Source organism: Cinclus cinclus, chromosome 1 (genome assembly GCF_963662255.1).
Source record: "Cinclus cinclus chromosome 1, bCinCin1.1, whole genome shotgun sequence".
Taxonomy (NCBI): Eukaryota; Metazoa; Chordata; class Aves; order Passeriformes; family Cinclidae; genus Cinclus; species Cinclus cinclus.
This window is the reverse complement of record NC_085046.1, coordinates 33,893,274-33,915,905: the sequence shown is the minus strand read 5'-3', so window position 1 is coordinate 33,915,905 and position 22,632 is coordinate 33,893,274. Positions and strand designations below refer to the sequence as shown.

The 22,632-nt window shown below is 41.0% G+C and overlaps 1 protein-coding gene across 1 annotated transcript in view; it reads right to left on the bottom strand.

The window, feature by feature from the left end:
* CREB5 (cAMP responsive element binding protein 5) overlaps nt 1-22,632 on the bottom strand; it is a 212,862-nt gene that overhangs the window by 138,116 nt on the left and 52,114 nt on the right. The window lies entirely within an intron of this gene.

The following is a 22,632-nucleotide window of genomic DNA, read 5'->3' as shown; positions in this document are numbered from 1 at the left end:
TCTACCTAAAAAATACATCTCTAAAAAATGCATTTCTACACAACTAGACAGGGGTAAGGAAAGAATTTCAGCAAGGGGTTTCCAATCCATGGGATGTCTTTGATGTACAAGCATACTCATTTTATGCTTCTCTTCCAATTGTTTCTTTTCTCCAGAGAATCAAGTAAAGCCTTGGAAGCTTATCTCAATACCATGGCCAGCTGCTTTAGGAATCCACATCTACAGACATCTCTGTAGAAGTCTGTCTGATTTTCAGAGAGAGATACTTTCATGGATATGGAAAAAATAGATACACAAACACAACTGGAAAGATATTATAGGTAGACTGTAACCCAAGAATTGAATGTAGCATTCACTGCTCCCACATCCTCTCCTCTTCACATACTTTCCCTCAGGAAAACATGCATAACTTCAATGCAAAATTTATAACTGGGTTTGATCTCTAGGATCCTGAACCCTCTAGATTTGAACTCAGTCAGAAGCCAGTTGTAATCTTAAAATTACTGCCCACCCAAGGAGAAATGTTACTGCAAAGCCTGTGCATCAAACAATAAAATTTAAAACTACAATAGCTCCCCTTCAAAAACCCATTTTTTCTCATGCATCTACCCAGCTGTCATATATCAAAATTTAAAAAAAGGATTTGTTTTTCTGTGACTGTCTCCATTACACAAGCTCTTAAATGGATTTCCCTCTCACCGAATCAGATTCTAATCTGATGTGCAGATATCTCTTTCTTATTAATGGTTACATGCACTTCTTCAAACCCGTATAGGAAGGTTAGCAGCACAAGAGGTTAACACTTCATGTGCACCATGACAAGAGTATGGATCCCTCCCAGGGCAAAAATACAGAGTTCAAAAACAGATCACAATGGTTACCGTTTTAATAATCCTGTGAGTGAGGGCAGGGATACAGATAAAAGAAAGCGTTAACTGCACCTAACAAAGAACAGCAGAAGAAAACAGTTACTAAAGCTGGACCAGAGTGCCACAGGGTGATAACCCACAAGTCAGCAGTGTCCAGAAAGGGTGCAGGAGCAGGTGAAAATCTTTTAAGCTCTACAGGAACAGTTGAAAAATCTTGACTAGGCAAAAGTACATAGTAAGCAGCATCATGACCATCACAACAGACCACTGGCAACCAGAACTACTGGAATCCTGCAGAGGATTCCTCCCAGGCTTAGGTGGGAAGAAAATTGTTTAAGAAAATATATATTTTACATGTCCATCCTGAACTGAACTTTAGGCATCAACTGTCTGGATTCTGGCAAAACCTATCCTACTTTCCCTTTTTGATTTTGCGAAATAAGGGTTACAACTCAGCACAGGCAATAAGCAGAACCCCACGGAGAATAAAGCTTGAAAACAGAAGCAATCACTTAACACTAAATACTTCTCAAAAAGTCTGCACAGAAGCCACTCATGCAGAGAGCTTTATGACTGCAGCATGTCTTTGCTCAGTATTCACAAATATGGGGAAGTAATCATTATTTATAAAAATCCCATAAAAGGTATCCATTTCTTTTATTCCATAAATGAGTAATGACTTGATCATTTAGAACTCATGAGTCATAAGTTTTCTCTTGTAAATAGGATAAGATCAAATCCCATGGCAACATGTTCAGTCATAGTTGACTTAATTGTATATTTTTCCCCTATCTTCCTCTGCCTTCCACCTTTGGAGCATTCTCTGCCTTATAATTTGATTTGTAAGAACTTGGTCCCATCTACAATACATCAAAACAAAGACCATGATTTTCTTAAAGTAAGGAAAATTAGAGAGGAAGAAAAGCTGACACCAAACCCCTTTTACTGGAGTCCACTCATTCAAAATGCTCATAGTTCTGCTGATTTTTTATGTAATAATGTTCCCCATTGGCACAGATAATGGGAACGCTGACATGTCAAATCTGTTTGGTGGGGTTTTTTGCTGTTGCTGTCATATCCCACCCCACCCCTGACCCAGGGAAAAGGAGAATTGCCTGTAGGCCTTAATCATAATGCAGTACACACGGGTTGCTAGTCAAATACTCTGCGTCTGGAAGGTAATAAAAAAAAAAAATCTTGAGAGAAAATATTCTGGATTTCATTGCTCCCTTGCTGTGTCTGTGCTTTGGGGAAGAACAACCAACAGCCACATTTTTCAATGCCATTTGAGCAGGGTTGAACATATAAATCCCATTATTGTTAATGGGATTTGTGCACATAATTCTGAACACTTTGAACAATCTCCCGTGAAGTTTCTCCCAACCCCTGAAGAAGCAGGAACAATTCTATGTTATTTAAACATAATCTCACTGACAGGTAATTTTGTGACACAAAATTTATTGCTGGCTTGTCCTTTGAGGGCATGTTTCACCATTAATGTTTCCTTTTAAAAACTTCAGCATACATTAAATGCTCATACCAAGATTCCTGGTGTTTTCCTTGGAAAATCTTACTTTCTGTGGTATTTCGTATTATCCAAATCCCTCTTTACTTCCCCCTCCTCTTCTACAAATATGCAGGACACCCTTGAAAATGAAATATTTGATCTCTAAAGACCCTACTGGTCAAATATTCTTTTAAATAAACCCTTTACAGTATCCACCTATTACCTCAGACATTCATGTGGTATAAATTTTAAATAAATGTCTACCAGATTGCAATTGATCAAGTGAGCTATAGGCCATGAATTTAACACGACTCCTTCTGCGGGCTGCCTCTTACAACCTACCATTTGCCACTAGACTTCAATGCAGTCATTAACAAAGTGGGCCACAGGCTCACGGTCCTACAGGCTAAAAGGCTATCTCGGATATCAAGATCCTCTGCTTTGGCTTTCAGCCCTTCTGTAACACAAGTGGCTTTAGCTCATCTGCGTTTATGTCAGTGAGTCATTTGGAGATCTCAGACATACCTTTGAGATAGTGAATTGCTGAAACAGGTCATGCTACCAATTAACACGAAAAACAAAGTAATTTCCTACATGCGAGCAGACAATCGTACTGGAAGGAGGAAATTAAAAACGCCATTATGTCACATGGCCCAGCAGGGCTGGAGCACAGCTATTGCACGGATCACAGGCATAACACATTAGAAACCCACAAGCTAGGGCTTGATCACGGATGTTTAATGTACATCATCATTACCTTAGAGGCAAGGCTCTTCGCTCCTAATAAGAAAAGTATCTGATGAGATGAAAAGTTAAGAATAGGACCTACGTAGCTAACTTAAAATACTTGGGGTGTTCTTGTGGCCGGCCGCAGCAGCGGGAAAGGTTTCAGTGAATAAGGCTTGGCTGTCACTCTGCCAAGGACGTCCAGCGCAGCGCTGAGATGGAGTAACTGGAATCACCTCCCACTGCCCATGTGACACTGCACACACACTCTCTCCAAGAGACCTTCTTCTCTTGCCTCCAAGGTTTATCACCATGGGTCCTAAGGGGAGGCTTGCCTACTACTATCAGCACTTTCCATTTCAAGAAATATACATTTTGCTTAAAGGATTGTTATTAATTGCATTAAGACATTGCCCCACAGCACAAGTGATTTGTCAGTTCAACACTAACCAATTGACAAAAAGGTGATGAGGTTAAGTGTACAGTGGTACAGGGAAAGACTTGACTTCACCTGCAGAGAGGAAAGTTCAACAAACAATACTGAAAAATGGGATTTCTCCTAGCTCTTTTTCCAGGAAACAGCAGAAAACAGTACTCCCTTCAGCAGACCCTACTAAGAAGAAAATAGACCCATTTTCTAGAGTATAAGCAAGACTCTAGTCAATTTGAACTACTCATTTCCCCATTACCAGCTGCTTTTAAAAAGCAGCTGAACTGAAAGTTCCGTCCATGTAGTTCACTGGCTCTTGCTCCATCAGCACACATTGCTTTTCTGCCGCACTTGGAGGAAAATACCCGTGTACTTCTTCCTGAATGTCTATGCTGCTTCTGCCCAGAGACCAATGGAGGCTGGAGGATAGAGTCCTCAGCCAAAGTATGACAGGGGCTGAAAACACATGAACTGTGTGTAGGAGAAAACAGTTTTACAGGTTTTCTGCTGGGGCTCTCATTGCTGTTGATGGCTTGAGGAACAGCTGCAGCTTCTGACCCACAGAAATGCCAGTATAATCTTAGGAAAACAAATCCCACACTGAGTATCAGAGCTAGATACAGTCAATATTACTTGATTGAATGCAGGTGAAAAATCTTCCACTAACATAAATGAAAACAAGGCTAAGTCCACAATTTATTAGAAAAACATAACACTGAATAAACAAGTAAAATACACTATATTTTATGACAAGGTGTTTTCTCCCTTGTGGGAAAAATTATTTCCAGATTCAAACACATCACAGTAATGTACATTGCTGCAGTAAATACCATCTAAGGATCTTAAGTGTAGCCTGCTGGCAAACCTGCTTTCCAGAAATCACTGCCTTTCCCATCTAAAGGGAGTCTTAAAAGGCTGACTCCAGAAAATCACAGAGTATTTCCATTCTGTATCATCTTGATGATCTCCATCATCACCACAAAGCTATTAGTGCGCAGACACACACATGCAAAAGCACACCAGCACACACACACACATGCATAGGAATAACTAGGGCAATGGAAAATATGTTCCATCTTTGCTCACTTATTCCATATACAGGCTAATTTCTAAACCACAGGGGAGCAAATGTTCTATAAAGCACTCTTATTCTTCAACTAAAACCCCTTGCTAACGAAGAGTTAGCAGCACAGTCATCACTATCAAAAGCACTAACTTTTAGATTAGTAGCAGTTGGTGACTCAGTCATTCATTTTTCATTTTAAGGAAACCTTTTTAAGACTGCACTCTTGTTTTCTGGAGGACTATAAATGCACTTCTCATGTTTTTATTTTATTTATTCTGCCCTGGGGATTTGGGTCCCTCTTTGCAAGCAATAAATTTTTCTTTAAATCTTTTTGGTAATAATATATTTTAAGACAAATTGAACAAGGGGAGCATAAGTGCCGAACTCCTATCCAAGTGTTTTGGCAAAGCATCAGTGCTACACGGTGTTTGTAATCAACTTCTGGTCACTAAGCAGAGTGCTAATGACCTCTGCAAAAATGGAAAGCCACATGTGTCAAAACATGGCTTTCACCCCTCTGCTCCGCACCACCCCCACCTTGCTCATAGGGCCACCTTCCCCATGCCACAAAATAAATTAGTAAGGAGGAAGGCAAGAAAGAAAGACAGACAGACAGAAAGAGACACTACGGCAGCTTTAAAAATTGTTGCTCTAAAGGATTTATCTGTAGGTCCGAAGGGACAGCACTCAGTTCTTGACAGAATGAGTTACAGCGGTTAGAGGGGGAAGAAGGAGGAGGAGGATAAGAAGAAGGGAGAGCAGCCTGGGAGGAGAAAATCTCCAAAGTCTCATGCCTAAAATGCTCTTGGAAAATTGCCAATTACCAGTTCAGAACAATGTTGACATTTAGCCCTTTTCTAATCAGCGTTGTCCGTCACCCAGGGCAGAGATTCCTGCTGTATGACGGAGCTCTTCTGCTACTGGCAGCGGCGTCCCCCAACAGTCTGCCCCCTCTGCCCGTGTCCACCCTGGCACCCACACCACCACTGCCACCTACCCTGGCACCCCTGCTCCACCCCAAGAGCTTTTACTCCCCAGGAGCAGGCTGGGGCACACAGGGAGTGTGGCTTGAGGCTGTTGGGTATGGTGTAGTATGGCACAACAGAAGTAGCTGGTGTGGAAGACCAAACCTCCACTGATGCTTCACAGTTGGGCTCCTGACAGAGGCAAGGCAAGTGTAGGAAAAAAAGGTCTCATTTTAAGACAGATTATGGTTAAAAGAAATTCAGTAGACACCATAAACTGAAATACGGCATCCAAGCCCTTACAGACAGTTTAATTCAAGTATTGGATTTTAAATTAACCAAAGTGATGATGCAGAAACCTGCAGTTTCACTTGTTTATCAGTTTCTGGCTTTGAGCAGAGAAAAAAAACGGGAATAAACAAATATGACAGAGCTGCAGAAAAGAAAGTATTTAATGGCTATTAATAACTGTTCCCATTATTTACAAGTCAATTCAACACTCTTAGAACTTTGACAAGTTCACTGTCATTCACTGTGCAGATCAGAAGAGCACAGCACAAGGCTGAGCTACATCATGTTTCATCCATCACCACAGAACAACAAAAGAAAAATCTTGGCACAAGCTTGTCCTAAGCTGCAATCAGCTCACACACATCAGGACTGGAAAAGGTCAGAGAGCACTATGGAGCTGGCACTGATAGAGCGAGATAAGGCATGCAGCACAGCGATAGCCTGCCTGAGCTATCACCAAGGCAAGGGCAGTACAGAGGGAGCAAAGCACTGCCAGCACGAGGCAGCGTGCTCTCCAGCAGCTGGCTGTCATCATGGACATTTTGGTATCAGTCCCAATGACATGTCAGGGGGAGGTCCCTTGCAGCAGGAGGAAGAAGATTTTTCATCTTTGCAGCAGATACCCTGCTTAAGGACAGCAGGTAAGCAGCTGACTGATTTAAATTCAGTTCTATAGTCACAGTGATTTCAGCTGCATTAAGTTTGTTCATGTGGAAGTAGATGTGACTACACGAACATCAAATTAGGTAAATGCAGGATTAGTGTTATGGCTCAGTGAACATAAGTAGAAGACTTTTAACATTTGCAGAAGTTATTTAGGAATACAGTCAATTAATTTTCAGTGTAATTAAGAAACTTCCTTAAGACATTGTCAAACTGTCAATAATATCCTTCAGTTCAGTGTTTTGAATGACCTCAGGTGGTGAGACTACTGACAAGAAAGTTTGTGCAATGTAAGCTCTTGCAAAACAGAACGATACAGCTTTGAGCTTGGGCTTCGCAGCAAGCAGGTAAGTAGTGCTGCAAAATCAGCAGAATGTGTGAAGTTTGCACATTCCTAAGCATTTACAGTGTCCTGACTGGATGTCCTGAAGCTGAAAAACAGCCATTTTCAGCCGCATCAGATTTGGACGTGGACCTAGCTCTGGGAATGGCTGAAGAGGAAAAAGCCCCATGAAACAAATTTGCAGCAGCCTCAAAATAGTTTTGACTTAAATCTTACACTGTTTCATTCTTGCTCCCCTTTCCCTAAAAAGTTTTAGCCCACAACAAAATTCTCTCACCAAGATTTTGACAAGCCAGACACAAAATAAAACCAACGTGTCCGTTTACCAATTTCAAAATGGTGGTCACAGCCATGGTTAGAGAAAGGCGTGAAATGAGCAGTGGTGGTAAACATGGAAAACAATGTGCTATACTTTGTGTCAATTTTCAGACTGAAGTCCTGATACTACTCAAGCAGCACCTGCGTCACTCCTTGGCTTGGACTTTGCAGAAGGGAAAGAGTAAGTACATCTGAAAGATGATTTGAGAAGAATAAGTCAGCTGTGGCAACTGTTTTCAACCACAGTTAAAAAGCAATTCTTCAGAGGGAATATGGTTCTTTAAAATGCATTTTTAACTTTTTTCCCAAATCTGTCAGCATTTATCAAAGTACCTATTTAATAAATTTTCTAGAATTCATCTTCCATTTTCCAAAATTTAAACCAATAAATTGAGCTTAATCCTGCTTGGGATAACATGGCTTAATTCCCACATTTTCATGTCTACTAACTTTCAGACTTATTAATCATTTAAGAAGCAACAAAACCAAAACAAAATAAAAAAGAACATTAAAGGCACTCGAAAGGAATCCACTTTCTGATTTCAGATAGAGAGGAAGCGCAAACATGGATGGAGAAGAAAAGCAGAGGGGGTTTGGGGAAAGCTGTCTAGGACTTGATGAAGAAATATAAGAAACATCAATATCCCTGCATCAGAACTGATAAACAGTTCTCTCAACCAGCCCAGAAATCCCATGTCCTGTGCTATTTTCTGTTTCACAGAGCACATTCTGTAGAATAGACCAGAAAGAGACAGGTTTAAAAAAAAAATTGTGGTAATTCTACTAAATCAACACAAAAAAGTTAATTTTTTCATACAAAATTATCTTCCTAGGTGCCCTTCCTTTTAAATGCCGATGCCAGTGCCCAGTTCTAACAAAAATCTTGGTAGATTTGATTATGCTGGATTGCTCTCCAAAAAGGATGCAGAGTGTAACAAAAAAGTTTTAACTACATTGAAACCAATACAAGTTTTGCCAGTAGCTTCACTGGGACTAAGTACCAGCAGAAGAAGTTGACTTCCAAATCGTTTCAAAACAGTGAGGTATTTATTAGATCTACATTAGTTATTCTCCAAACTCTCCATATGTGTTTTGACACATACATTCATTTAATAAGAAGTATTAATTTCTGTCCTGGCTAATTTGCTTTTTTTTTTAAATTTTATTAGTTCATTACTGTGTGAATGCCACACACATGGGACTTTGCTTTTTAAGACCATGCTCAGCTAGCAGGTTGTCCCTGATTCTCTCCCTCCCTTTCTCCTTCCCCAAAGGCCTAATGATTCTCCCAGTCAACTGCCCTCCAGCCAAGGAGGTTGGACATGGGTCCCTCAGCAGTCTGCCAGTGTCAGTGTGTCAGCCAGATCCATCCCTCCCTGCCCAGAGGGCCAGGCTGTGCTCAGCTGCAGCGGTGCTCCAGCCACCCCTGCACCAGAGCAAGGGTGATTTACCAGCTTTTTCCCACCGCTTTTTATTTAAAAGAGCAGATGTTAAAGCAGGGTCCCCATCCTTTCTAGCCAGGCATCTCCTTTGAGTGGAAAGCTCCTTAACTGGGGTGGACAACAGTAACCACAAAAAGCAAGTACACCATTCCAACATGATCTACCTTCCTCAACCATACAGACATTAGCCAGGATTCCAGGAATGTACCAAATGCTTTGACAGTAGCTAACATCATTTACATTTCCCTCTCCCCATAACTGCAGCTTACCACTATAAAATGCAAAGTAAATACTCACACACACATTTGCAACGCAAGCAAAAATCCCCATTATTTTCTTAATGTGTAAGTAATTTCTGGGGCCCTTTGCCAGCCACGGCTCCCATAGGGGAGATAGCTGCCAGCTTCAGGAAACTGAACCCAGAAACTTCACTGGAAGGTCCACACCAAATCTGTAGAGTTGCATCATGAAATCTCAGAACTAGGTCAAACAACTCAATATATTTTTCTCTATCATTCATATATAATAGTTCATTTGGTTCTGCCACTTGAGCAAAAGATGTGAAAAGCTGCACAAGTAGACCTGGAAAGTATCCACAGTACCAAGACAGATGTTGAAAAAAAAGGTAGTTGAGTTCTGTCAGGAAGATAAGAGACCCTTTCTGGCCTTCCATTATTATCATCACTTCAGTTCAAATGTCAGTGTTATTACTGAGAGCATCACTGTGTCTTTCTTTTCTTCAAATACTGGCTCTGGAAGACTTTGATGCTCCATTTAAAAAGAAAACTTACATTACTAGCCCTCATGGACACAGAGAAAACCTTAAAAGCATGACTTGAAAGCATGTCTCAACATACCCTCTCAGGATGAAAAAAACAGATGTCAAGCAAAAGGAACACCTACTTTATTATCAATTTTATTAATGTCTGTGCCTTACCCTTGATTAGAGCCAAAAAGATTAAAAAGAAGTAAACATTTTTTTTCTCTACTTATAGACTTGTTGGTTCATGTTTTCAAGATTTATCTCCAGCTGTAAGAATTTGAAATGTCTTGAAAATGAGAGATAAACATCTCCTAGAGCTGCAGAAATGTGGAAGCTGGTACTTCATTAAATGAACCGAACCCCAAATTGCAAGATGTGCGAGGAAATCACTCGGGGGCAATACTGAAAAGGAGTACCCTACTTAGGGGCACATAACTCTGGTGTCTTTCTAAAGCCCCTACATTCTCTTATTTTTTTTTTTTTTTAATTTGCTTCATTTGAAATCTTGCATGTGAAAATGCACTAGCTATTCCAATATCGTTCTCTTTATTGGTAATACAAGGAACAGCAACAGGCTTAATTGGAAAGAAGAAAATGCATGCTCTGTAATGGAGTTTGCAGCAGTTATTTTTCTTTCTGAAAAGAATGGAATGAGTGAAAGTTTCTAAAGTCTGTTCAGTTCTCGAATATATCAACCAAGTTTCTTTGCCATGTCCGTATAAAGCAGTGAATTTGGACCCAGAGTGTTTAAATGACTAGGCAACACAGGCAGCCACTCAAGTTGCCAGCAGTGAAGTGGCACTGCAGTATGGCAGTTTGTATTTATAAGCTCCTCATCTGCTGTGCCACAGCTCTGTCTAAGCACAGGCTCTTCTCATACACTCAAGCTGGTTTACTATTTCTGTTCTGTACAGAAATAGACAACAGACTACATTCAAGCCTATTGTTTTGCAGTGTTGTTGTTTTATTTGCTTTTTTTTTTCCCTCTGGGCTGATTTTGGTTGATTTTGTTGCACTATTGGCAATTTTACTCACCCAAATATTAAGAGAGAGTGAGAACCTAAATGATTGATAGCAGTGCTCTTTGAAACACTAGCAATGTTAGGAATTAGTGTGTTCTCTCCCTCTGTATAATGACCCAAAATTCAAGATTGACAAAAAACAAGCACATGGGAGGATCTGGCTCATGCCTTCCTTTCCAGTAAATGAATCCTTGGGAATAATTTAAATATCATATTTCAGCCTTTTTTTACACACAGAGTGAAGTGGAAAGTAACTTCTGTGTTTGTATTAAAGGCAGGGGGTACAGAGGGAGAATAATTTTGCCAGTCCTTCAATTCAGTGAAGCTGAAGTTCCCTATATCCATGAGCCCAGAAAGAACTATTGCCTGCTTTCCACACCAAATGACCTGTCTCTCTGGGATATCTTTGAGAGACATTTCTTTCAACAGCTTTCTGACACTGATTTTTGGCAAGCTGTCCTAGCTGAGTGTGAGTGCATCATAAACATTGCATTGAACATGTAGGTTTCTAAAAAGGAGAAGAAGGCTTCCTTCTTGCCTGGATGCTGGAGCTCAGCCTCTGGTTTTATATGGAGGGAGTGGTGATAGGGTGGAGGGTGAGAACCAATAAATGCTTATGGCTGTGAAACATTTGGAAACACTTGAGCACAAGCACTTTTCCATTCTTACCCCCTTTGCTTCTTTCTCCGAGCGCAGAGGAGTGATGGGTGAAAGGCAGAGACGAACTCCTGAAGTTTCCATTTGGTGAAGACCAATGGACAGTTCCAAGGAAAGCCCAGAGAAAACATCTTCCTCAGCTTTTCTCTCTTCCTTTCACCTCTTTTAACTCAGTCACACCATATTGTGAAAGAGTTTAGACTCATCATTTTTTCTTCCTTCCAACATGGTCTGAAGTGAGTGTCAGACCCTCAAGTGCACAGGCTCTGCTCTCAGACACTTAGAACTCTGCCTCCCCACCATCTTTCCTAAGGGGACACTTCCCTGATGAGTGGCAATGTGCCAGATCTGGTTCTTGGTGTGGGGTACACAAACTCACATCTTCCCACCATGTAAAAGGGGTGAAGTGCAGACAAATTCCCTGCTGCGGAAATGGTTCTGTAATTTCTACTTGGAATATATTTGAAAAAGACAAGCAGGACCCTGCTTTAATGTCTTACTGGAAATTCAAAATCCATACCAGTGCAGCATATTCCCTCTCTTCCAGTCTTAGGTGCACACTCAGCACCAAGATTTGCCTCAGTGGAGAACTTGAATCCCCTGACCTACTGGCCCAGAGAGGAGAGCGTAACCAAGTCCCTCTGACAATAAACACAGAAACGAATAATGAGATTAACTCTCTGGCACCAACAATCTCAGCATCTGTTTTAGACATAAAGAGGAAGGCTGGTGAAAAGAATACAGTGGTGACAAAGGGTTAAATAAATGTGAACTGGGCAGGATCCTGATACTTAAATCTTTTTCATTGTTTGCTGATGAGGTGCAGGCACTTGGCTGTGCAAAGCGAGAAGGCTTTAAGGAGACCCAGAATCTGGGAATACATTGCTTCTAAATGGCTAAAGCTGATGTTTAGAGATAACGATCCTGCCCGCTTTATTTTTTAATACTTCAAGGCATCCATATTTCATGTAATCTCAATTTTAATGTCAGAAAACTTGATTACAGAATCTCTAAAAGTGAATCTGCAGAAGAGGACAGGGCAGTCTCCTTGTTTTAGCAGCACTGATGAAAGCAGGGGAAGGAGTGCCTGGCAGCCAGCAGTCTAGAGGCTGGCATGGCAAATAGATACTAAAGAAGGTTATCAAACTGCATATATAAATGCTATGAATGTTGCACAGAATGCTACCTATCCAGTGCAGGACATTTTGAAAGAAGGCATGCTGGAAGAGGATTAAGACAGTGGAGTGCTTGCTCCCGTTCCCAGAAGCAGCAGCTGGGTCTACCACATTTAACAGTAGAGGTAGTGAAGGGCACAGAATTAAAGCTGGTAACCAAAAGGGAGCATGTTCTCCTCCTGAAATTGCTGTACTTTCCTAGAGGGACACTGTTAAGATAGAAGGGGTGGCTGCAAACACACTCTGACAGCCAGCATGCCTGCAAGGTCAGATTAGATTGAGCACTTAGTCTTTATCCATTAGTAGAAGGTAGTAAATCAGAGACTAGAAATGATCAAGAAATAGCTGTATCTTTGTAACATTACCATGTCTTAAACCATATTGAAAGGGCTCCAGGAAATCTGAGGGCTCTAGATAATACTCTAGATAAGCGGAGAGCTGCTTCTCCATGACCTGTTTGATAACCTTCCCCACATAAGGATGTTTACAGGCTGGGTGGCAACTAAGATGTTTAGCTGTGCTGAGATGACAACTTTATGAGGTAAGAAACATAGCACAGTGTTTTATTGTTGTTGTCGTCAGATGTGGGAGCAGCTTTGAAAGGTTGCTGCAGCATTCTGTCAATAGAAGTTTTTGAAAATAATGATTTTTCTGGTTAGGCCATAGGCTGCACTAATTGTCTGGAGGGCATAATTCTTGATCTGCTGTTAATATCTTTCTGGAAAAAAAAAAAAACAAAATACTTGATTGTTCTCAAAAGAATCTGTTCTAAAAGCCTAGGAGTGCACCAGGTGGAAGTTATTTTAGAAAGGTTTTTACTTTGAAGGGCTGCTGGCTAGTCCAGTGTTTGTGTGTGGTGTGTCCCTGCTCATAGAAGCAGGATATTTTCAGGGTACAGCACACTGGATTTCCTCTCCTACTCTTTTAGCTTGCTATTCTGATACCCAAGTGAGAAGCTCACATTTGCTGGCATGGGAGCACATGCAGTGCTTTTCCACAGTCTCTAATCACCTTTCCAGTTGCCCTGTCCATTGAAGGCAATGCAGGAGCTCTTGGAATTCGGCAGGCTCTTCCCATTGGGAGAAGGCAAAAGGAGCTCCTTTGGATGTACAGGGAACCTTGCATCTCTTTTCTAAAATGCTTTGTCTCATGTAAATAGTCTGCATGGATAGGCCTCTGATGTTTGTTGTCATAGTGTCACTTTTATCTGTTTGTGTCCGATTCGCCCCACGGAGGAGAAGGATGAGGGAAGTGCATTGAATTCACTCACTTCTTGTTTACAGGCACCATTCACACTGGCAGTGCCCCATAACTTTCATTAATGGAAAGAAATTAAGACGGAAAGCTTCCTCAGAGTCTGTCTGCCACTAAGACTGTTTGCATAGCCCAGTTGAGGGGAAGCAAGGAAAACACACACAAAAGATGATGAATGAATGGATACCTTCTAAAGAGACAGGAGAAAGCCTGTAATAGAGAGATGGAAGACAAGAGAGGATTTCAGGCTTGTACTTCTCTTGACATAACACTCTTTTTTGATTATTTTGCAAATAATGGAGTCTGGTTTAGAGTCTTTGAGGTTTACTATAATAGAATTAATTAATTGCAATGAGAAAAGGAAAAATGACCAAAGCAAAATACTTTTCAAAAGAAAAATCATTGCTTACAGGATTTGTGAATGTCAGATTTAAGAGGACTTTTTTTCATTGAATTAATGAAAAAGTTCAAATTTTAATTGAAAAAGAAGAAAGAGAAAGAAAACAAAAGCCTTCCTACACTTCAATACGTTGCACACCTTTGAAGCATATCATGTTTACTAGCTTTGCCTTATCTTGATTTTGAAAATTTAAAGGAAATTACTTTTAGTTATATCTTTTGTATGTATTAGCATTTGTTTCTTTTAATAAATACATGTGATAATTAACTTTCATTTCAGTTTCTTTTCTGCAAGACATAGAATCATAGAATAATTTGCAAAAGGTTCTATGAAGATTATCTTGTCCAACCCCTCTGCCATAGGTGGGCACTGCACTAACATGATGCCTGGAAAAAGTCTAGTGTAAGCATTCTCATTTTTCTCACTCTGTTGTCTTACTCTTCAGCAGTTTATTTTAGCTTCCAGGAAATTAATAGCACAGTATTATAGACATGATTATATAATACTATAGTTCTTCTCTGTTTCTGTGGCAAAGAGCTGAGTAAAATTCTTGATGCTTAATGACATCAAATGTTCAAGACATTGTATCAGAGGGAACCTATTTACCTTCTTCTCCTGTAATATCTAAATTCATTTTAACATTCCTGTAAAGTGAGGGAGTATTTATTTTCATATTTTATAGTTGGTGAACTGAATCTGAGAGACCAAGAAATTTGCCAAAAGAAATCAGTGGTGGACAAGAAACCAAAATGAACTTTCCTAGGTCCAGACTAGCACTTCTGTAACTTCTGGCACTGCTTTCTGTCCAACATCCATTTGATTTGATCTGTTCTCTGATAAATCTTCTGTTGTTCTAATAATCAGAAATCAAATGTTTTCCCCCTTTAGTTTCTGCTCTGTAAAGAACTTGACAAAGTCTTCTGTTTGTTTTTTTGGGATTTTTTATTTGTTTTTTTTGTTGTTTTTTTGTTTGTTTGGTTGGTTGGTTTGGTTTTGTTTTGTTGGGTTTTTTTTGTTTTGTTTTGGTTTGGTTTGTTTTTTTTTTTCATTTTTGAGTGACAGGACAGCATTAGAAGCAGCAGGCACTTAACCTTCCCAGGACATATCCCTATTTTACTAATTCCATGCAAGCATCTTGAACTAGGCTGCCAAACCCAGCACATAACAAAAGTGAGAGAGAGCAAGGAGTATGTTCCTCTCACCCTACCAGTTCTGGTTTGTGCACAGTAGAGCAGTCTCTGTGCATTGGTGGAGGTGCAGATTTTCTTCCAGTCCCAGAACTTCTGCGAATTAGCAGTGGCAGCCCCAGTTTCCCACACGTACACTTTGAAACAGCTTGCATTCCATGAGCAGTACATCACTCACTGCTTGGAAATGGTGATACAAGATTCCTTCACAGAAAACAAGTGGTTGGTTACATATTTAACAAAGAAGAGGAAGGGAAGGGAAGGGAAGGGAAGGGAAGGGAAGGGAAGGGAAGGGAAGGGAAGGGAAGGGAAGGGAAGGGAAGGGAAGGGAAGGGAAGGGAAGGGAAGGGAAGGGAAGGGAAGGGAAGGGAAGGGAAGGGAAAAGGGAAGGGAGAAGGGAAGGGAGAAGGGAAGGGAGAAGGGAAGGGAGAAGGGAAGGGAGAAGGGAAGGGAGAAGGGAAGGGAGAAGGGAAGGGAGAAGGGAAGGGAGAAGGGAAGGGAGAAGGGAAGGGAGAAGGGAAGGGAGAAGGGAAGGGAGAAGGGAAGGGAGAAGGGAAGGGAGAAGGGAAGGGAGAAGGGAAGGGAGAAGGGAAGGGAGAAGGGAAGGGAGAAGGGAAGGGAGAAGGGAAGGGAGAAGGGAAGGGAGAAGGGAAGGGAGAAGGGAAGGGAGAAGGGAAGGGAGAAGGGAAGGGAGAAGGGAAGGGAGAAGGGAAGGGAGAAGGGAAGGGAGAAGGGAAGGGAGAAGGGAAGGGAGAAGGGAAGGGAGAAGGGAAGGGAGAAGGGAAGGGAGAAGGGAAGGGAGAAGGGAAGGGAGAAGGGAAGGGAGAAGGGAAGGGAGAAGGGAAGGGAGAAGGGAAGGGAGAAGGGAAGGGAGAAGGGAAGGGAGAAGGGAAGGGAGAAGGGAAGGGAGAAGGGAAGGGAGAAGGGAAGGGAGAAGGGAAGGGAGAAGGGAAGGGAGAAGGGAAGGGAGAAGGGAAGGGAGAAGGGAAGGGAGAAGGGAAGGGAGAAGGGAAGGGAGAAGGGAAGGGAGAAGGGAAGGGAGAAGGGAAGGGAGAAGGGAAGGGAGAAGGGAAGGGAGAAGGGAAGGGAGAAGGGAAGGGAAGGGAGAAGGGAAGGGAAGGGAGAAGGGAAGGGAAGGGAGAAGGGAAGGGAAGGGAAGGGAAGGGAGAAGGGAAGGGAAGGGAGAAGGGAAGGGAAGGGAGAAGGGAAGGGAGAAGGGAAGGGAGAAGGGAAGGGAGAAGGGAAGGGAGAAGGGAAGGGAGAAGGGAAGGGAGAAGGGAAGGGAGAAGGGAAGGGAGAAGGGAAGGGAGAAGGGAAGGGAGAAGGGAAGGGAGAAGGGAAGGGAGAAGGGAAGGGAGAAGGGAAGGGAGAAGGGAAGGGAAGGGAAGAAAAAAGAGAAGAGAAGAGAAGAGAAGAGAAGAGAAGAGAAGAGAAGAGAAGAGAAGAGAAGAGAAGAGAAGAGAAGAGAAGAGAAGAGAAGAGAAGAGAAGAGAAGAGAAGAGAAGAGAAGAGAAGAGAAGAGAAGAGAAGGAAATAAAAAAAAATTCCACCCAGGTCTTTCAATTTGTCTGCTTCTGAAAAGTAAGTAAGACAACAGATCTTCAAGGTGCTCAGCCCAGGGACAGAAGGACAGCTTCTATGGCCCACAGGAAGAACAGCAGCCACAAAAGAATCTTAGCTTTCAACCCAGCCAAATTGAGAGCTTCATGCCTGAATGCCCTTTCTGCCACATCAGCCCCAGAAGCTTATGGGAAAAGGAGAGACAAAGACAGGAGAGCAACCTGCTCCACACAAACAGCAGGGAGGAAAGCTGTTGTACACAGGCACATCAGGACAGCTGCTGAGGGAAAGGAGCTGTGTCCACCTAGGATAGCAATCATGATTCAGAGCTTGGAAGCTGGGCTCAGCTGCTGATAGCCAGGTGGCTCTGTGCCAGATTCTGGCACCAGCTTTGCATTTCAGTGTCTTGGAGACCCTAGGAAATAGCTGGGGCTGTATGAATTCTTTTCTTCAGGAGAGAATGTAAGACATAGGCAAGAGCTGTGGGCCTGATCTCTTTCCCCAACACCAAGAAGATCTCTCAAAGCCCTAAAGAATCATTACAGAGCAAAAATGAGGAAACTGATGCAAGTGAATAATTCTGCTGCTAAGCAAGCCAGTCACTTTTCTTCCATTTGTATATAAACCACAACATTTTCCTGAAGTCAGGTGCAGGACACCGGCACATTTAGCATTGTCCTCCTCTAGCTTAGTCTCCTGGAGGCTTCAAGATTTTCTTTGTTTAGAAAATAGGAAAACTGAATATATAGCAGTCTGCACCAGCTGAATCTCTATTTGCTCCACACGTAAGGCCTATCTAATGCCAGCAAGCAAGAAGTGCTTGTGAACGAAAATCTGTACACACATCTATGAGTTTTAAGAAAGTGGACAGCAATAAAGCACCTATTTTCTTATCCCCTCAAGCTTATGCTCTTACTGTGCCAAGTATTTTAAACGTCAGCTCCTCAGGATTATCTCAGAGCTGTATGACCAATTCCCAAAATATGTGCATCAATGGGACTATCAGTGGTTCCACAGCACATCCAAACTCATCCTGAATCACTGCAAATAAAAAAAAAAAACTACTGTGGGTTTAGGATTGCTTTTTAAACTAAACATTAATTTAAAAAGATAAGAGAATGACTATTGTTATGCTAAAACCTGAAGACAAAATTACTATATATATGGTAGATTTTAAATATACCAGCCTTTTATAATTCTTTATGAGGAAAAAAAAATTGGCTGTAGTTGCAATCAGTCTTAATTCATTCTTTATTGCTGCTCTGGTTCTGTGTTATTTGAGCTGGTTAACTGTTAAAAGCGTTTCAAATGTTCACATGGTCTGCATTAGGTTACAGAATAAAAGCAAGTACAGCCCACCAAATGTAACTTTCTGAAATGTAAACCACATGAATTTGATTTCTTTGTGGTACAACTTTAATTGGGTTCAGAGGTCTTTTGGTCTTACCTGTCTATCTGCTCTCTGATGGCCTGACCTGATAAAGCTAATACAAAGAATCTGCGAATGTGATCCAAACTGATTACTCTCAGTTACAGTACATGGCTCTATTCTTGACAGTAACAGCCCTTTAGCCTGGTTCATTATTAGGCTGCAAGTTTGAACCCTGGAGCCACCACTGAACTGGAAGTAGATGTGTCACAACTTCTGGTAAAAGATCATGTCCCATTGCAACTCTGCAAAACAAGAAGTGGAGGGAACAAGAGCACATAGGTGCAACTCTAAGTGATCACATCTCCTGGAAAATCTGCGTGAGCGTGCAAACATATGTACGCCTCACATTGTCATGGCCAAAGTCACAACAGAGAATGCATCCAACACACACTACATAACAGAGAAGCAGCTGCAAACAGAAATTCCAACAAAGCCTGAAATCTTCAGATACTGATCTTGAACTGATTTGGAATTGTTGATTTTTTTTCTTCTGACAATACTCTGCTTTGCCTTAATGACTCATTGTTCACTCATCAACACTCCTCTCTGTTGCACTGTGTTCTGCCGCACGCCTTGCTCAAGTGAAATAACAGTACTGCCACTTCCCACCCAGAAAAGCACATCATATCCCAACAACAACAAGAAAGGCCCTCTACAACAGGTACACTCACCTCATATCCTGTGACCTGACTTGTAAACAGAGACCTGTATCACCTTGTGGGAGCAGATCTGGAATTAAGCAGACAGCTCAGTAGAAATGTAGGTAGAAAAGGAGCAGTGTGCTGAAATACTGAAAGTCCCTTTGCCTGGGTAGCTGATTTTGCAATGAATAGCCTTGATTTTGAAAAAGCAACATGAAAAAGATTCACAGTGCTCGTAGCTCTTGGAAGAAGACACCACAGAAAGGAACACTCAGCAGACCCAGTAATAAAATAACATAACACAATATTGAATGTTACTCAACTGAAACTCCCACTGTAATTCATAGGTTTTGTTCAAGTAAATAAATCAGCAACAAGTAAAAACATTACAAGTCATCCTCTAGTTCAGGCAAATTGCATTCTATTTTCTCTACTGGAAAACACACAGACACACAAAAAAACCTTTCAAAACCAATGTACACAGTATTTTTTAGAATAATATTTTACATCCCATTCCCCAAAGCTGTTTTTGTCTTTGTAATTTTTCTACAGCTCTATTACCAAGCACTGTTCTGTACCAGTAGAACTGTTCTCTCAAGCAATTTCCACCAGTGAACATACAAGCAATAACAAATGAGGTCCCTTAATTATTTCCAGGTTTTTCCAATAAGCAGTGTTGGCAAAACAGCTCTTAGCTCTCTGTCCATCATACAAATAACAAGGCAAGGCCTGTAAACATGGCAGGGGTGTCTCTACATTCCTGTTTGTCTAATGGGCAAGCAGGAGGAGTAAGAAGCAAATGTATACCTCAATGGTGGGGTTTTCTTGTCAACATGGAATAGTTTGTTTTTGTTTTTGTTTTTTTTGGCTTGGAGTCATTTACACTGTCTTCAAGGACACAACTTACAGCTTCCTAACTTGGTCATAAGGAAAATTGAACATTTCCACCGATGCTTCTTCCAAAACAAAAACCGATCTTATTTTTCCCCTTTGAGGTTTGAAATGTGGTTTCATGCTTTTGTTCTCAAACACTGTTTTCTTTTATATATGGGGTTTTGCTTCTCTCTGCATTTATGGGTTCTGCTTGGGTCCAATATTGTTTCTAGCATTTGCTTTATAGGACTTAGGGCTCCACAACTCTTGATGTTGCATTAATGTGCAACAAAAAGCTTCATGCTACCAGACTGTGTACAGAAAAAGACCAGACTGGAAGGGACCCCAGCTTTCCCCACAGGGAAGTGTAGTTTCACTTGATGGCTTCTGGAATGAGCTTTGCCTATTATGTTTTATATAGATTTTGAATAAATCCTCTGAGTCACAGATCTCTTATTGGAACAATAGAACAATATAGAGGCCAGGGGAAAATTTGGAAAAAAGTATGGATTTTCTTCCCTGTCATGGAGCCCAGATTCCATATCTTTCTCCACATCCATTTAGTATGGCAAAATGGGACTCACTGACCATTTTCTTTCATCTTCCTTTGCTACTTCAAGGTAGAAATATTATTTTGTTTCCTATTTTATTTTTCTACAGATTAGAAAAAATTAAACAGCTCTCTAGTTCTATTTCCTGTGTGAACCTGGAACAGACTGCAGAGAAAGAAGAAACAGGACAAGAAGGAAATTAACTGTAAAGAGGTGAAGTTTTCCACACAACTCTTCTAATTGGTCTATGTATTGACAGGCTCCAGTCATCATCTACAGACTACATATTGTCAGTCTGAATTTGGTTTACTACCTGTGACATATAGTCTCAGACAAAACCACTTGAAACCAGCACAAGTTGAGAAAAATAATATGAGATCAGTTCAAATGTGGTCTCCTTTGCTACAGTTAACATCTTCAAATATTGCAGTTGTATTTCAATCAGAATCAGTCATCCATAACAGCCTGTTGAGCTTAACAGACCACCTTGCTTGAATATTTAAAAACTACTGCTGCCTTTTGCCCACTTTCATTATGTTAATTTACATCTAGTGCCCAAAAAAGCTACATCAACAACTCATAGCAATAATGAATTAATGAAGTCCATCATGTCCAAAGAGAGATTCCTTCAGGCACATTAAGTCAGCAGTTCGTCTCTCCAGGGACATTTTCTAATAGCAGCTCAAAAACACTTGCTGAGAACACAAGCTTTAGCACTGAGCATGTCAGGAAAGGTTTCTGCATGCAGCTCTGCCTAGAAGCTCCAGGAGACCACCCCCATTCAGACCTGTGACTCTCTTGCACATCTTCCTGTGCAATACCTGGGACAACCCTACTGCATGTTGTAAGCCAGGGACATAAGGCATGAGCAACCACCTGTCAGAAAAGTCAGATATTCCACTGTTGGCAGCACTTCCTTCCAAAGTGCTTCAAGGATCAGAGGCCCTTCAAGCAGCACCTTGTGGCTGAACTGCTGGCTGGTCTCTCTCCAGACACCTGAGCCAACAGCCTGTCTGAGGTATGATGAGCAACATCTGCCATAGAAGGACTGAAATAAAGGGGGAAGCTTTGCTGTTATATTGTGTAAGGGCCCAGCTTCAGGTGTGAAAGGGAATGCTCACAGCAATGTGAGCAGCAAGCCCAGCCAGCTGACACTTAACCAACCTGGAAACCCAATCCATTACTTTAAGAAACTTCTCATTATCTTCTCTATTTGTATGCTTTTTAGACCATTTTACTATCAAAGGTGCGATCATCCCTTTGCCTGGGAAATCACTGACTTTTCTATAAAGTGGAGAATAAGAAAGAAAAAAGTTTAAAGATGTCCAAACCCTTTACAAAAATGCTTAATTCTAGCAATGATGAGAAGAACAACAAAACTCTAGACAAACACTGAATGGCTTTCAAGGAAAATTGTGAATTCCTCAGCATACACAATGATAACAAAAATGTCAGTTGGGACTTGAACACACATCAAAGATCTTTAGGTTAAAACCACTATGAACTGAACAAATGGTTCAGAACAACTACTCTGCTAAGAAGGTAGAATTAACACATCTGACTTCTAACCAAGTTGAGAAAATGTTAAGTGGCTTGAAAAATATATAAAAGATCAACAGATATTGTTTTCATTAAAGAAATCGTATGACTAGGAGCACCACAAGTATTTCTGTATAGGACCATTTGATGATAACCATCCTTTTTTTTTTTAAATCTTATCAAAACAGAGCAGGAGACGGGGAGACAGAAAAGCATAAAGTACAAGCCAGAGACATTAGCAAATGAGCAACCAACACAGTTTTTTTCCTGTGTCACGTATGTATATATGTACATACTGCATTTCAGTCTGCAGGGTTAAAAAAGAAGAATGTTACTTTGAGCCCTTACATTTACTGGTGAGCCTGGATCTTATAGTTAGAGAACTAGATAAAAGTAACATAATATTCAGAATTCCCCAGGAAGTACATTCAATTCTCTTAATACTGTCAAATAAGCTAGGGATTTGGATTTCACTCATTTTGAGAATTGTTCGCTGCAAACATTTTATTACCTCACCAAGTTTTATGGACCCTATCAGAACAGCTGCGATTCACTTCACTTGCAGCAGAGGAAGCTGGTAATAGCTCAAAGATTGCCCCCTTCATTTCATAAACCAATTAGGACCTGGATCCTACAACTGGAGTAACACAACCCCTTCTTTTACTGGCAAAATTCCACTTCATTTATGTGAGCTCAGAAAAAACGTCTCTGTTGGCAGAACACAGATGCTCATAGCAGAAAATGTTTCTAAAACAGTCTCTAATTTGTTCCTTCTTCCAAGGAACACTTTTCCTGCACTCTCAGTCTACCTGCAGGTTCTGTCTAGCCATCAGTTCCTTGTTCAACTCAGCAATTTTTTACTAAACATAGCTAAGAGAATTTAAATTTATGGTTTACCATGTGGAACTTCATTAGAAGGTCTCCAAAATGACAGATTTATTTAAATAACTTTTGTTTT